Genomic DNA, 15,526 nt, shown 5'->3' with positions numbered 1-15,526 from the left:
GCGTACGAATTATGTCAGTCCGGGCCGCTTCAATCCAACAATACCACTGAATCGAGAATAGACTAAGGAGGGCAGCAAATCGAACATCACCGTCCACAAAACCTTTTGTTTCTACTCGAGATAACATCTACGCATGAACCTAGCTCATGATGCCACTGTTGGGGAACGTTGCATGGGAAACAAAAATTTCCTACGCACACGAAGACCTATCATGGTGATGTCCATCTAGGAGAGGAGATTTGGATCTACGTACCCTTTTAGATCACACAGCAGGAAGCATTAAGAAACGCGGTTGATATAGTGGAACATCTTCACGTCCCTCGAACCGCCCCACGAACCTTCTCACGATTCGTCCCACGATCCGTTCCAATCTAGTGCCGAACTGACGGCACCTCCGCGTTCAGCACATGTACAGCTCGACGATGATCTCTGCCTTCTTGATCCAGGAAGCAAGACGGAGAAGTAGATGAGTTCTCCAGCAGCGTGACGGCACTCTGGTGGTGGTGATGATCTACTTCTGCAGGGCTCCGCCCGAGCTCCGCAGAAATCCGATCTAGAGGTGGAACTATGTGGTTTAGGCTTGAGTTGCACGTGGTAAAAGTTGTCTCAAATCAGCCCTAAAAGACCACTATATATAGGATGGAGGGGGAGGAGGCTTTCCTTGAGGGCCAAGCCCTCAAGGGGTGCGCCGGCCAGGGAGGAGGTGGACTCCCACCCCAATTCGGTTTGAGGAAAGGAGTCCACTCCTTCCTTCCCACCTCCCCTTTTTCCTTTTTCCTTTTCTTTTCTTTTGGTATTTCTTTATGTGGCGCCATGGGCCCCTTGGGCTGACTCCACCAGACCACTAGGGACTTGTGGCACCACCCTATGGCCTTGGGCTCATTCCTGGGTGGGTGGGCCCCTCCCGGTGAACTCCCGGAACCCATTCGTCACTCCCGGTACACTGCCGGAATTGCCCAAAACTTTTCGGTAACCAAATGAAACCATCCTATATATCAAACTTCGTTTTCGGACCATTCCAGAAACCCTCGTGACGTCCGTGATCTCATCCGGGACTCCGAACAACATTCGGTAACCACACATATAACTCAACTATACTAAAACATCGCCGAACCTTAAGTGTGCAGACCCTGCATGTTCGAGAACCATGTAGACATGCCCCGAGGCACTCCTCGGTCAATATCCAATAGCGGGACCTGGATGCCCGTATTGGATCCTACATATTCTCCGAAGATTTTATCGGTTGAAACTCAGTGTCAAGGATTCATATATCTTCGGTATCTGCATACCTATTTCAATCCCGTTACCGGCAAGTCTCTTTACTCGTTCTGTAATACAAGATCTCATGACTTACACTTAGTCACATTGCTTGCAAGGCTTGTGTGTGATGTTGTAGTACCGAGTGGGCCCCGAGATACCTCTCCGTCACACGGAGTGACAAATCCCAGTCTTGATCCATACTAACGCAACGGACACTTTCGGAGATACCTGTAGAGCACCTTTATAGTCACCCAGTTACGTTGCGACTTTGATACACACAAGGTATTCCTCTGGTGCAAGTGAGTTATATGATCTCATGGTCATAGGATAAATACTTGACACGCTGAAAACAATAGCAATAAAATGACACGATCAATATGCTACGTTCATAGTTTGGATCTAGTTCATCACATGATTCTCCTAATGATGTGATCCAGTTATCGAGCAACAACACTTGCACATAGTCAGAAAACCTTGACTATCCTTGATCAACTGGCTAGCCAACTAGAGGCTTGCTAGGGACATTGTTTTGTCTATGTATCCACACATGTATCTATGTTTTCATTCAATACAATTATAGCATGGATAATAAACGATTATCACGAACAAAGAAATATAATAATAACTAATTTATTATTGCCTCTAGGGCATACTTCCAACAGTGGCACCTCAACCGACCTCGTAGGGACATGAATTACCCGGGGGTGATGGTGCAGGAGTGGGCACAGTGGCTCGCGCCTCCCCTGCGGGTTGTCACCGAAGAGGGCCGTCGCCAGAATCGTAGGCGGTAGCGCTGCCTCGGCATCACTGAGATAGACGAACATGCCATGGCGGCGTGGGGCCAACAGTTCCCGCAGGACGTCCTCGACGAACGCGCATTTTTCGCGCAAAGGAGAGCGGACAGGAGGACGAAGCGAGCTGCCTATCATGAGGACATGCGTATGCGGAACAAGCAACACTCTTCAATATGGAGCTCAAGGAAGCGTCGACTTGGAACTCCGACGATGAACTATGGGCTGACGACTTCATCACGATGAAGGAGTCGGACACCAGCGCGTCGGAGGAAGACGACAATGAGTAGTTTTTATAGTTTTTTATTATGTATGTTTTGATCTATGATGAACTATCGATGAGTAGTAGTTTCTATCTATAAACTATCTATATTATATATGCCCATCATTTTGTTTTTACGTAGAATGTGCATCACGCGTTCTAAGTTTTAGCGCTTCTGCTGGAGCGATGTGCATGCGCATTTTTTTAACGGTCGTTGAATCTAGCGCTATGTGACACGTAAAAAAGACATTCCCATGCTATAAATTTATTTTAACACGCCCGCGCGGTTGCACGCGTGTTGAAGATGCTGTTATAATAGCAGATGATATGCTATGCTGGTAGGTGTGCAGTAGCTAGATGAACGATAGTGGATGGATCCAAAGCAGACGTGGTGTAGTACTACTACTACTATGATTAGCGGCGGCGACGGAGTAATTAGACACATGGAGACCGTGAGCTAGTAGAACTAAAGGAAGAAAGAATACAGATTGGATTAAACCTTGCAGAATTGGTAGAACCAAAATGAAGTTGTGTCCTGACGAACGCCGCCGCCGAAATACGATGCAAATATCTTATCTTATCTTACGTATTAATAAAGCAGCTTCTTCTGTACATCATTCAAATTGCTCTTAAAGTTGACTAAAATTACACACCAATACCACCTATAAGTCATAAAAAACGTTTCAAACAGGAAAATCTTCAGACTGGGCCGGCCCATGTAGGCACCTCCTATATTACGCTTTGAGCGTTGGAAAAAGATGCAGCACACCTGTTTAGGCCGGCCCATGCATGGGCGCCTGTTTTTTAGTTTAGCTTTTTTATTTTTATTTTTAATTTCATTTTGTTTTTCTACTTCAAATAATTTAAAACTTCAAACAACTTTTCTCAATTTTAAGAAACTGAGATTTTCAAAATAAAATATTCAAAAAAATATATTTTTAAAGAATCCAAAAACTACTCAGGAGTTTTGAAAAATGTTTGCATATAATTTTTTTAAAACTTTAAGAAAATGTCCATAAAATAAAAAAGTCAACGATTTTAAACAAAAGTCCGTGTAAAAATCTTAAAAACAGTTCGTGCCTTTGTTTTTAGTCTCATTTTTCATTTTCATTTTTCTGTTCCATTTTTTGTTTAAATAATTTAGAACTTTTAAAAACTTTTGCAATTTATAAAACTGAGAATTTTAAAATAAAAGTTTGAAGAAAATATAAAATGTTTGTGAAGTCAAAAAATTCTCAGGATTTTTGTAAAAATATTCCCATATTCAAAACAATGTTCATAATTTTGAGAACAATGTTGGTGAAAACAATAAAAATCCGTAATTTTGAAAAACAGTTTGTGTGTTATTTTGTGAGTGCAACTGAAAAAAAATGTTTGCTAATTTAAAAATGTTCATGCATTTCAAGAAACGTCCTAAAATTTTAAAGACATAATATGATCAGCATCATTGGAGATTATAAAAGAAATAGATATTCTTAGTCTGTCGTGTAAATTTTATAAAGAAGCCCTTGCTATTTTTGAGTATAAACCCGCAGTTCAATATGTGTGAAAAGCAAAATAGTTGGGTCACTTTTTTCACACGTCCCGTGAGATCCAACAAAATAGTAGATGGACAGAAAATCCCCTAATCATTCACAACTTCCCTGTTGTACTACTGTTTAGACAACAAATTTTTCATTGTGAATACCCGGGTTCGATCCCCGCTTCTCCATCCTTTTTGCATTTTTTTTCTCTCTGATTTTTTGGTGGCGTAGGATAGAGCTGTCTCGCCCAAGCGTGGCTTAGCCTGTAACTTCGGCCCAGCTACTCTCTGTTTAACATTTTCAGTTTCTGACACTACATGTAACATGTTACATATGAAAATCGCTCAGAAAAATATGTAGATTTTAAATATGTTATTCTTTTGCATGTTAATCATTTCTACAATTATGTTTAGGAGGAATCCTTAATTTATACTTTTTATGGGTATTTAGAAAATACCGATTGTATAGGGTTCCTATCCATTTAAATTTACTTTGGATAGTGTGAACCTCTCATAAAAACTATTACTGGACGCAAAAAAAATGGACCTTCCCTTGCGGGCTGCGTGCATGTGAGTGGGCTCTCTTATTTTAGATCTTTGAGCAAGAAAACAAAATATGTTATAGTGGAGAATCAAACTTGGGATCACCTCAAATTATTTCAGCAACGAAAACCAACTGAGTTCCCTAAAAAAAAGACAACCAACTAAGTTAAACATGTTATGTGATTAATAGTCCCACCTCGCAATTTTAAACACACTCTCACCGATTAATATAGCGGCCGTCGTAATACTTAACAAACATGAGAGCTAATTAGGCGGATGAGCTAATTAAAAATAGGACTGTGGCTAATTCAAATGAAAGGTTGTGTGGGATCGGCAAAATATTTGAATGGATTTAATAAAGTATGGAAAGATTGTGGTGGGCTAGGTGAAATATTTAAATGGATGGGATTCTTAATAGGGTAAGGAAGGATTATGTGGTGTGTGCGTTCACAGGGATGAGTGTATGCACGTGTATATGAGCGCTTGCGTCCGTACTATGTTAAAAAAACTATATGAAGGTAAATAATTCAAAGGAAAGTAAGGATTTTATTGTGGGATCAATATTTGAAGACGGCCGAGGAGAATTGTGTGATTCCCTTAATAAGGAAGTATTGTGTGAGGTTGGATTTGATTGTCGTTTTAATGTTTAGACGGTTGAGGATGCACACAACATTATAAAAATGTTCTTCTGGAACGGCGCTAACAAAAAATTGTCATGTCATTCTTAACAAGCCCAATAATAAAAGCAAATCTCATGTTACTTAGTCAACTAAAGTCAATGAGCCCCAGGTAAATCCGCTCTCTTCTTCCAAAACGATAAGTAATAATAATATGTCAATTAGCCTTATGATCTCATTATTTATGGTTCTGAATAATATTAATCTCATACTACTAAGTGAACTAAAGTCTCTATGTCTTATCCTTAAAAGTCGATGACAAATGTATCATCCTTTCTCAATTGAAACACATGTTTTTAGGGCCTCTAGAGTTTGCTACCTACGATTTTTGTTTTGTGGAATTGCTTAATATTGTGTGTCAACGTCAGGGATCGATGACAACTCGTGCTCATTAGCAACCCAACACACGCCAATACCACCTCTCAAAGCGTCATGGAATATATGTCAAGCCAGGATTGAAGATAATCACTTCTATTTTAACTTAGAATGTGATGTTGAATTATAGCTCCAACAAATTTGAAGTCCATTCGAAATCAATATATAACTTGTTATTGTTTGGGTCTATAGATTTTGGTGAGCATTAAGTTTTTACATGAATTATCATTTTGTTTTGACCATATAATTCTATCTAAATATAAATACACATCAATTATATATCCCGTTGCAACGCACCGGCATTTGTACTAGTCAAATTATAATAAGGAACGCAAGAGCAGAGATGTGGCGCTTCCATCACATGCTTTTCTGAGTATTTTCTTCACGAACTAAAACCTCCCCCTTACAAAACGTTCCACCCCTTGCTTATATAGGTGGTGTCTAACTTTTTTTTTCTTGCGATGAAATAGGTGGTGTCTAACTAATACTTGTGCCATACCTGACCTGGATTAGGAAAACGATGATGACTCCTCACGTTACAAGTTGTACGTAGAAACTAAAGAGAAATTAAAAAATGATTAAACTAGAAAATAAATACTCCCTTCGTTCCTTAATATAAGTCTTTTAAGAGATTTCATTAGGGGACTACATACGAAGCAAAAGGAGTGAATCTATACTGTAAAGAATGTCTATATACATCTGTATGTAGTCTTTTAGTAGAATCTCTAGGAAGAATTATATTTAGGAACGGATGGAGTAAAAAGGAAACGTCTCCTTCTCCGCCATGGCATCTTGTAGGCTTCATTCATCCGAAGACTCATGTACGTATGGTTGCATGTATGGTTGCTAGGCCAAAGCCAAAATTAAGTTGATGGTGTCATATGTTAGCAATTCAAACTTCATTCTTACCTGGCCTGTGTATAAGTATTGGCAAGGTGTTCTGAACGTAGGCTTCACTTCCTCCCGAGGCACAATCCCAGGAGCAACTTCACTAGCATATGGAACAGGCATCACATCTAAGATTCCTCTTTGTTTTGTAGCACACATTATCTTCCTATGACGCCGAGCGGGAACCACATACTTTTGCATCTTCTTGTCATAGCCAGTCGTTTGGAAAATACTTTACTTGACGATAATGGTCGAACAACAAGAGTACCTCGGGTGACTGCATCAATTTCTATCATCCATATTACACATATATCTCCATCTCTTCATCAAATTGGTGCACCTATACAATTGACAACTTTATTGGGTGTGTTGGGGATACAAGTTATTACTTATATTTGATTGTAGGTCTGTTTGAGAGAGAACCACTTTCATCCTACACCTCCCAGGTATTGATAAATCTAAGGTCATCGACTTGAGTGAAATTTGCAACTATCATACAAAATTCTGCGTTTGGAGGTCCAATAAAATCTATAAGAATAAAGTCGTGTTGTAGACATCAAGGGTTCACAATTAGAAATGATGTCCAAGATAGTATGTTTGCATCTGAAATTTCTCTTATTTTTGTTAAGCCTTAATGAATTGTTCAAATGACCAATGTTGTGTTTGCTAAACATCAATAAATTTTTATCTCCTAAACCCAATGTAAAGCCACTACTTCCGACAAGATCACCATATGAGATTGAATTGTATGGCTAGGATACATGATAGCAAAAAGCAAACAAAATACTCATATCGCATACTATAACTTTCCTTTTTGATCAAAGATATGACTTATAATAGTTTCACTTATATTTTAACAGATTAAACGAACGATGCATATTTACTTCTAAACATAAAAATAATTTGAAGTGCATGATACTCATTTTATTCGTAAGTTTACTCTAAAGATATAAATGAAGCACAAGAATAAATAATTAACTACTCAAAAGATATAAGTGAAAAACAAAGAACAGTTATATAAATAAATAGCCATGAATAACTATCTCCAAATTATAAGGTTAAGGTCTAAGGGATGTATCAAACAACAAATAAAATAGAAATGAAGGAAAAGGACGCTCCAACAATAGCACATATCATGCGATCAAATAAAAATTTAGGCCTAACCGAGAATAACCAATATTTGTTGACGAAGAAAGATGAGATGCCTAGAGGGACATCTCCATGCTTAGATGCTTGAGACTCCATGGAATATTATGTTAGGGTGCCTAGGGAATCTTCAAACTTGAGCTCTTGTGTGTTCTTAATTCCTCTTATATCACACTCTTCTCTAGGTCTTAGAAAGTTTATCCAAACAAAACTAGACACAACTCGTGAGAAAGTTAGTAAAAAATATATGTTGCAGCCGCATGTGTACTCTTTGTAATCAATTTGTCTAATGAAATTTATGTGGTTATATTACTTAAAACAAGAAAATCTCCACTAAAAACATCATTGTAGCTTGGTTGGCTCGCAAAACTTGAGATGCCCTCATATAGGGCGAACCCATTAGCCATCACGGTGTTAACATATTTGTTAGGTTTTTTTTTGTTTCTTCATCTCTTTTCTTTGGTTTTTATTTTTATTTGCTTTCATCAGTTTTCTTCATCCCTTTATGGGTTTGATTCTTCTCTATTTCACTTTTTGTTTGCTTTACTTTGTTTCATTCTTCGTTTTTCTTCGTTCTTTTCTCGGTTTTCTTCATTCTTCATTGTTTCCTTCTCTACTTTCATTGTTTTCATTCTTTTGTATTAGTTATACTTTCGTCTTCATTTCCAATTTTGGGATTTCCGTTTCTTATTTTCATTGGTCTTCTTTGTTTTTATTTATTTCTTTGTTAATTTTCATCGGGTTGTTTTGTGTTCAACACAGGTCAACTTTTTAAGTACCCATTACATATTTATCATATACACCAAGGACATTTGTATATACATGTTTAACACTTAAAAATATATTAATGACTTTTTAGAAAAAATATATAATTTTATGATTAGTTTTTTCCACATACATTGTATACTTTTTTAGTATTCATCTCAGTTTTTCAATGAATGTTTGATATTCTTCAAAATACAAGATTAACATTTGTTTTTAAATATATGTTTTGATGTCTATTGTTTTCATACACATTGCACATTTTTTTTTACGCATCTGAAAGATTTTTTTACACTTATAACATTTTCGTATATAGGATTAACATCTTTTTGAAATATTGGTCTTCATATCCGTTGTTTCTTTTCATATGCATTGTACATTTTTGTTAGACATCTATTTTCTTATACATGTTTAGCAAATTTAAAATACATGATCAACATTTTTTGAAATGCACGATTTCAAATAAAATTAAATTTAAGTTTCAAATATATTTTTGAAGTCTATAGTTTTCATATACATCGTACATTTTTTCAATATATATGTCTTGATGTCTACTTTTTTGTACACATCATACATTTTTATTATGTATCTGAAACATTTTAAAAAAGCCTTTCTCTTTTCAAAATAAAATTCACAATATTTTTCTAACGGTATCAACATTTTAAAAATAATGCACATATTTCATTAATATACAATGCACATATTTAAAAAGAAAAGAAAAGATGTTATGATTACTTACTCGAATACATGGTCATCATTCTTTGAAATACTGAATAAGGGCTGACCATTTTTGCTATGGTAATATCAACTTCTATAGAACTGCACAAACATTTTTTAAATAAATTATTAAAAAATATACGTATTTGTACATCTTTTGTATACATTAGGAAAATGCGTTTTACATTTTTAATATTTTAGAAATACAGGACAAAAAACTTAAAACTCATTTCTTTATATCTATATTTTTATAAACATTGTACTTTTTTGTAGACATCTGAAACTTTGTCATATAGACATTTAACACTTCCCAACTTCATAGTTAGCCTTTTTGGAAATTTATTTGACGTATAATTTTTGTCATATAATTTTACAATTTACATACAACAATAACATTTTTTATATACAAGTTTAACAATTTTCATATACATGATTGACATTTTTCATATATGTATTTTTAATTTCTCTTTCTGGTCTACACATTGTATATTTTTTGGAATATACCCGGGATATTTTTTATTTAAATGTAACTGTTTAAACATGATTGATAATTTTTCATACCAATTGTATTTTTTCTATATATAAACATCTTTTATATAGACATTTAACATTTTTCAAATGCTTGATTAATAATTTTAGAACATTATATCAATATTTTTCAAATGTTTGGTTACAAAATTCTAAATATATGATCATCTTTTTTTATACATATTTTCTATTTTTATAAAAAAATTTAATAGAAATCAAAAACATGTTGGAAGTATTAAGAAAAGTAAAAAATTTAATAAAACAATAAAAAAAGTAAAAATTCTTGTTTCATGTTTTTGAACACGACAACAATTCTTAAATAAAACTATACAAATACAAAACATTTTTGAAGTATAAATGAGAAGCATGATCATCTTCTAATTTTTATTTTAAATTTTCAAAATTGTTCTCGTGTTCAAATATTTTTCACGATTTATATTTAAATGTTCGTGCTTCAAAAAATAATCAGGAATTACAAAAAATGTTCAGGAATTACAAAAAATAATCAAGAATTACAAAAAATAATCAGGAATTACAAAAAATGTTCGTGCTTTCGAAATGTGTTTATTTTTTCTAAACTTTTCGTGTTTCAAAATTGTTCTCGTATTCAAAAACTGCAGGATTTTTTAAAAAAATATTCCTTTTTTCATAAATTGTTCTTGTTTTCACACTTTTGTAAAAAAATGTTCCTGTTTCACGTAAAATGACTCTCTTTTTTTAAAATATGCTCACAAATTGAAAATTTGCTCAAATTTGGTTCACCGAATCTTAAAACGTTGATGATTTGAAAATGTTCTGGAAATTCTAAAAAGGTTCTTCATTTTCTAAAATATGTTTACCTTTTCATAAAATGTACGTAAGTTCAAAAATGTTCATGTTTCAAAAAATGTACATAAGTTGAAAAAATGTTCCCGCTTAAAAAATTGTTTACATTTTTCAAAAAATATACTTGAAAAATATTCGATGGTTTTAAAATGCTCATGTTTTCGTATTTTTGTATTTTGAAAAATTCTTCAGATTTGAAAAAAATCTATTCATAATTTTTGTTTGTAAATACGAAATCTGATTAATTACAGAAATTCAAAAAAATTCAAAACAGAAATCCTTTTATAAAAATGAGAAATAGAAACACAAAATAAAATAAAGAATAAGACAAAAAAAGAAAACGGAAAATAAGTAAATACTCCATCCGTTCCAAAATAACTGTCTTAAGTTTAGTACAACTTTATACTAGAGCTAGTATAAAGCTGAGACAGTTATTTTGGGACGGAGAGAGTATAAAGCAAAAACGAGACGAGCTGGTTAACTCGACCAACCCATATGCTCTGTTAGCGACAGTGACTCAGTCGCTTGCCTGTGCGTCCAATAGAAGGCCCCCGAATGCTATATCTCGCTTAAAGCGAGACCTATTATATCCTCGGTTGAAGTTTTTCCCCTTTGTGTTTTAAATGGGCTAGCCCAATTCTTATCCTGCCTGTCCCGCTCGTGCGCCATTGCTCGCTCTACTCGCTCGGTGCTGATGGTTTGATCGGTTTTCCTCTTATTTTCATTCTTCGCCTTTATTCCTTTTCCTGTTTTACTTGACTTGTTAACGGTTTATGAGAGTTTCATTCTCGGTATTCACCGGGTTTCGTTATTTCTTCTATTTTTTCTATGATATCTTTGGTGTTATTTTCTTTTATTTTTGTTATTTTGGGTTTTCTTTGTTATACTTCTATTTTCTGTTTCTCTTTTGATTATCTCCAGGTTTTTTCTTCTGTTGCTATACATCATTTTTTTCTTTCATTTCTTGGGTCCCTCTTTTGTTCCTTTCATGGTTTTAATTGGTTTTCAATTATTTCTCATTGTCCTTTTTTTTCTCGTTGGGTTTTTGTTCCTTTTGTAGTTTTCAATGAACTTTTATTTTCTGTATTTCTTTACCAATTTTATTTTTATTTCTTTGTTCTTCGGTTTTTACTATTACTTTTCGGTTTTCATTGTCTTTTCCTTTTTATTTTCCCATTTGTTTTTCCGTCCACATTTTCCATATATGTCAATAAATGTTTTCTAATACATGTCTCAGAAAATTTAAAATAAAAACATCCATTTTCATTAAATGGTCAATATTTTTTATGCAATTTTTTAACACTTTCGTATACAAGTTTGACATATTATAATACGTCGTTAATATTTTATATGCAAATTTAAAAATTAGAAATGCTTGACTAACATTTTTCAAATACTTATTATTTTTTGAAAATGGTTGATTATTTTCTAAAATATATTATCCACTTTTTCACAAATATTTCATATTTTTTCTATACGTTTGAGAAACATTTGTGTATACACATTTAACGATTTTTAAATATTTGCTTAACATTTTCGCAAAAAATTATGTATTACATTTTTTGTAATTAATTTATTTAGAATCTTTGTGTGTATAAACAAAATGAAAAAAAAGAATAAAAAAATATGTTGTGGCCTCGTGTGCGTGGGGCATGTTCGGAGGCGCATGATTCAGTTTCCAAGGCCCTAATACCATTAAAAAAACAGTTCAACCATTTTAACATTCCCCTTCCCTCGAACCCTCGAATCTCACATAGATCCGCCTATTCGGGGTGGAGTCCCCAGCCGTTGCATTTTCATGGGCATCTTTGACTAGTCTACTCGGGTCTCTCCTCCCGCAGCCCAAGGTGGGTGATGCTTGATTCCTACATTTGCCTCAATATGATGTTACACCCCATATGTATCACCTTGAGGACCGTGAGGACACCTTTTTGGAAGAGAAGACCTCCACCGCAGAGTACGTCGACATGTGGTTCCGCACCGTACCACCTTGAGGGTTCTCCCGCCTCAATGTCTCATGGGCACACCGCGGGCGCGACACTAGCGGTTCGTGGGGAAGGGGAAAAGACGACCTTTGGGTGCGTGCTACAAGACATAACTCAGGGTTGTGTGTGCTCGCAGTAACTCTATTCTCCTCCAATTCACCCAAGATGACGGTTCCGATGGACCCCTTGCGGACTTCTTAGTCTACACAATCTGCTCCAATGGGGTGCCATCACTCTTCCATCTTCCAACTCGCCCTCATAAAATGGAAAGAAAACACATCGGTTCTCGTGGTCACAATTGCTGATATTGGCCTCGTGTGTGACATTGATGATGTTGGTAAACGTAGTACAAAGTAAAAAATTGTCCTACGATTAACAAGGAACACTATGAAGATACGATATGAGTTGTGATCACCATCGTCACTGCCACCGAGTTGCGCCAGAAAAAGAACGTGACGATGTCGATCGTACTTTGAGTCTGTCGAACCATAGATGAACGATCCCGCGAATCGCCCACGAAATGAAGACCGAAAGCACGACCTCTCTACTTGGTTGCAAGCGTGTAGTCTTTATGATCCGATAGCGTTTCACTATTGAGAGCTAATCATCGCCGGAGAATTAGAGGGATGAGATTAGAGCCACACAGGGCTTCTAATTATGAGTATTAGAGGAACTAGACTTAGCTCTTATTAGTCAACTAGGACCAACTAGAACTAGAACTAGAAGAACTAAAGGAGGCTCCAAAACTTGTGTGTTCAATTGGTGACATTACCTCAAGTATATATACGTTGGAGGGGAGAGGAAGGGCGCCACTCAAGGAGGAAAAGTGCTCCCTCCTTGGCCAGCCAAGGGAGGCCGAGTTGGGCCCCCCTTCCTAATCTGGCATCCTTCCTTAGGAAATGGGGGCACCTCCCACTTGGGCCCTTATGGTCCAAGTTGCCTTCCACCTGATGACCTTTTAAGGCGCGTTGATATTTAATTAAATATAAAATAGTTCAAAATACTTTCAGACCATTTTATGTATAATTTCAAATCCACGAAAACATTTTTCACCTATATATTATTTATCAGTAATACACGGGATTACCCGATACTCTTGAGAACCCTTTCGGTGACCCCGAAACACTTCCGGATCCTCTCGAAACTATTTTGTATATTAGTGAAAAAAGTTCACAAATATGTTCTTATCACTCCCGTCCTACTAACACTTAGAATATTTTGATTACCTTAAGCTTGTGACCATGTAGGTTTGGTAACTCATAGACATGAACGAAACCCCTTCGTTCAATGACCGATAGCAAAATCATGGACGTCCATATCAATCCCTATGATCACACAAATGACATTCGAGTGAATCTTCAGTAACCATGTGACATTCCCTTTGCTTCGCGATAGTTTACAAAACCTGGGATGTATCGGTATCCTCCCGAGTCATCACATGCTCACTATACCGTTATCCTCGTTACCGGTTTTGTTCTTCTTTCTCGTTTTTGTGTTCCGAAATCCCCGTGATTAAGTCACCTATGTCTGGCCAGACGATGATTGTTGCTGTCATACCGAGAGGTCCCTAAGAATATCTACCCATTGTCGGAGGAGCAAATCCCACTCTCGAGTTATCTAGTCCCTTGTCAAACTTTCCGATGAACCTCTAAGTTGTCATTATGATCACCTAATTATAGATGGCATTTAAGCAACCCCAAAGCTCATTGTACGGTATGAAGTGACTACCATACTCTCATAGTCTAAGGAATATAAAACACATGTTAACACTCTGTGTTATAACAATTGATTTCCTATGATATTAACTCAAAGTATAACAAACAAGTATTTGGGTCGATTCAGTACGATTGTTCTTCTAACTACATACTCTCAATGTTGTTTTAGGACTGTCGTTACACTTAATGATATCATAAGATCCAGCCAAAAATGATCACCAACAACACTTGAGAAAGTCTTAGAGGCAAGACTATGAATCTCTATTGAACTGTTTATCATTCCACACGTGCATATGAGTCTTCCACTGAATTGCATATTCGAGGGTCATAGCAGTCATAACATAGAATATAAACTCTTAATTCTAAATATGGAAATATAATAATTAAATAATATTGACTTTAGGGAATATTTGCAACAGTCTCCCACTTGCACTAGAGTCAACAATCTACTTAGCACATTTTACTTTTTCACCAATGGCATTCCGGTGTGAGTTCATGATTTGCGTGTGGTATAGACCATGTCCTATTGAATCTCACAACATCAGATCCTTGTGTATCATTTTCATTTCAATGCATATTCCATGCTTTCACAAGATTTCATAATTTTGTGAAACTGGTCTTGTATATATTGATTCACTCGCAAAACCATTGATTCCTTAGACTTAACTATGGAACCACTATTAGTGAGAGTGTACCACTGGCAGAATCATTTACCAAGTTCATAAATGAAATTTTGATTCATCACCCCCTTAGACTTTGTCCGGTTCAGTAAGATAGCGAACTCTTTGCTCGGGTTCAGTTAACAGCTAGTGAATGGCTCGCATAAAACATGCGTATGAGAGTAATGTGCAAACCGAACTCGACCCCGACCACCCATAATTGTCCACCGTAACCGGGAAATCCCCAAAAATTTCCTCGTCCTCACTTATACAATGATTTTTTATGTCCTGGACAGCCCAAAGAATGTCAAGCAGGTGCATCTCCGACCTGCACAGGAATAAAAGCCCATTTTCTATCATAATGTTTTGTCATATAAGTGGGAGCGCACCACATATATGATGTTATGTTTTTTTTTCAAAATTATCATCATGGAAGTGTCACATTCATGACAAAAAAAGTTCTTGTTCGACCCATAATGTTACGGATGGGAGCCCCGTGAAAAGGAGCATAATGGCATAACCTAGCTATGTACCGGTGTATCCTTGTTCCGTTTTCCTGTACTTGTACGCCCCGTATGTAATCACCGAGTCGGGGAAAAGAGACTGTGGGGACCCCGACTTACGAGTCGAGATCGCGGAATGATCATGCTTAGTGATCCCAGAGATCAATGCTCACCGAACACACACATACTGAATATTAAGAGTCTTACATCCTTACATACCGTTGGATACAACAAATGACCATCATGGTCTAGTCTCACATAGGTAGGGCCTATAAGGCCAAACCCACCATTACATCTACTAGCGCAAGTCTTAGTAATAAATGGGAACCCATGCCATCAGCCTTCACCAACAGGCATTCTCATTGGGA

The sequence above is a fragment of the Hordeum vulgare genome, chromosome 7H, assembly GCF_904849725.1.
Source record: "Hordeum vulgare subsp. vulgare chromosome 7H, MorexV3_pseudomolecules_assembly, whole genome shotgun sequence".
Taxonomy (NCBI): domain Eukaryota; kingdom Viridiplantae; phylum Streptophyta; class Magnoliopsida; order Poales; family Poaceae; genus Hordeum; species Hordeum vulgare.
This window is presented reverse-complemented; position numbering follows the sequence as displayed.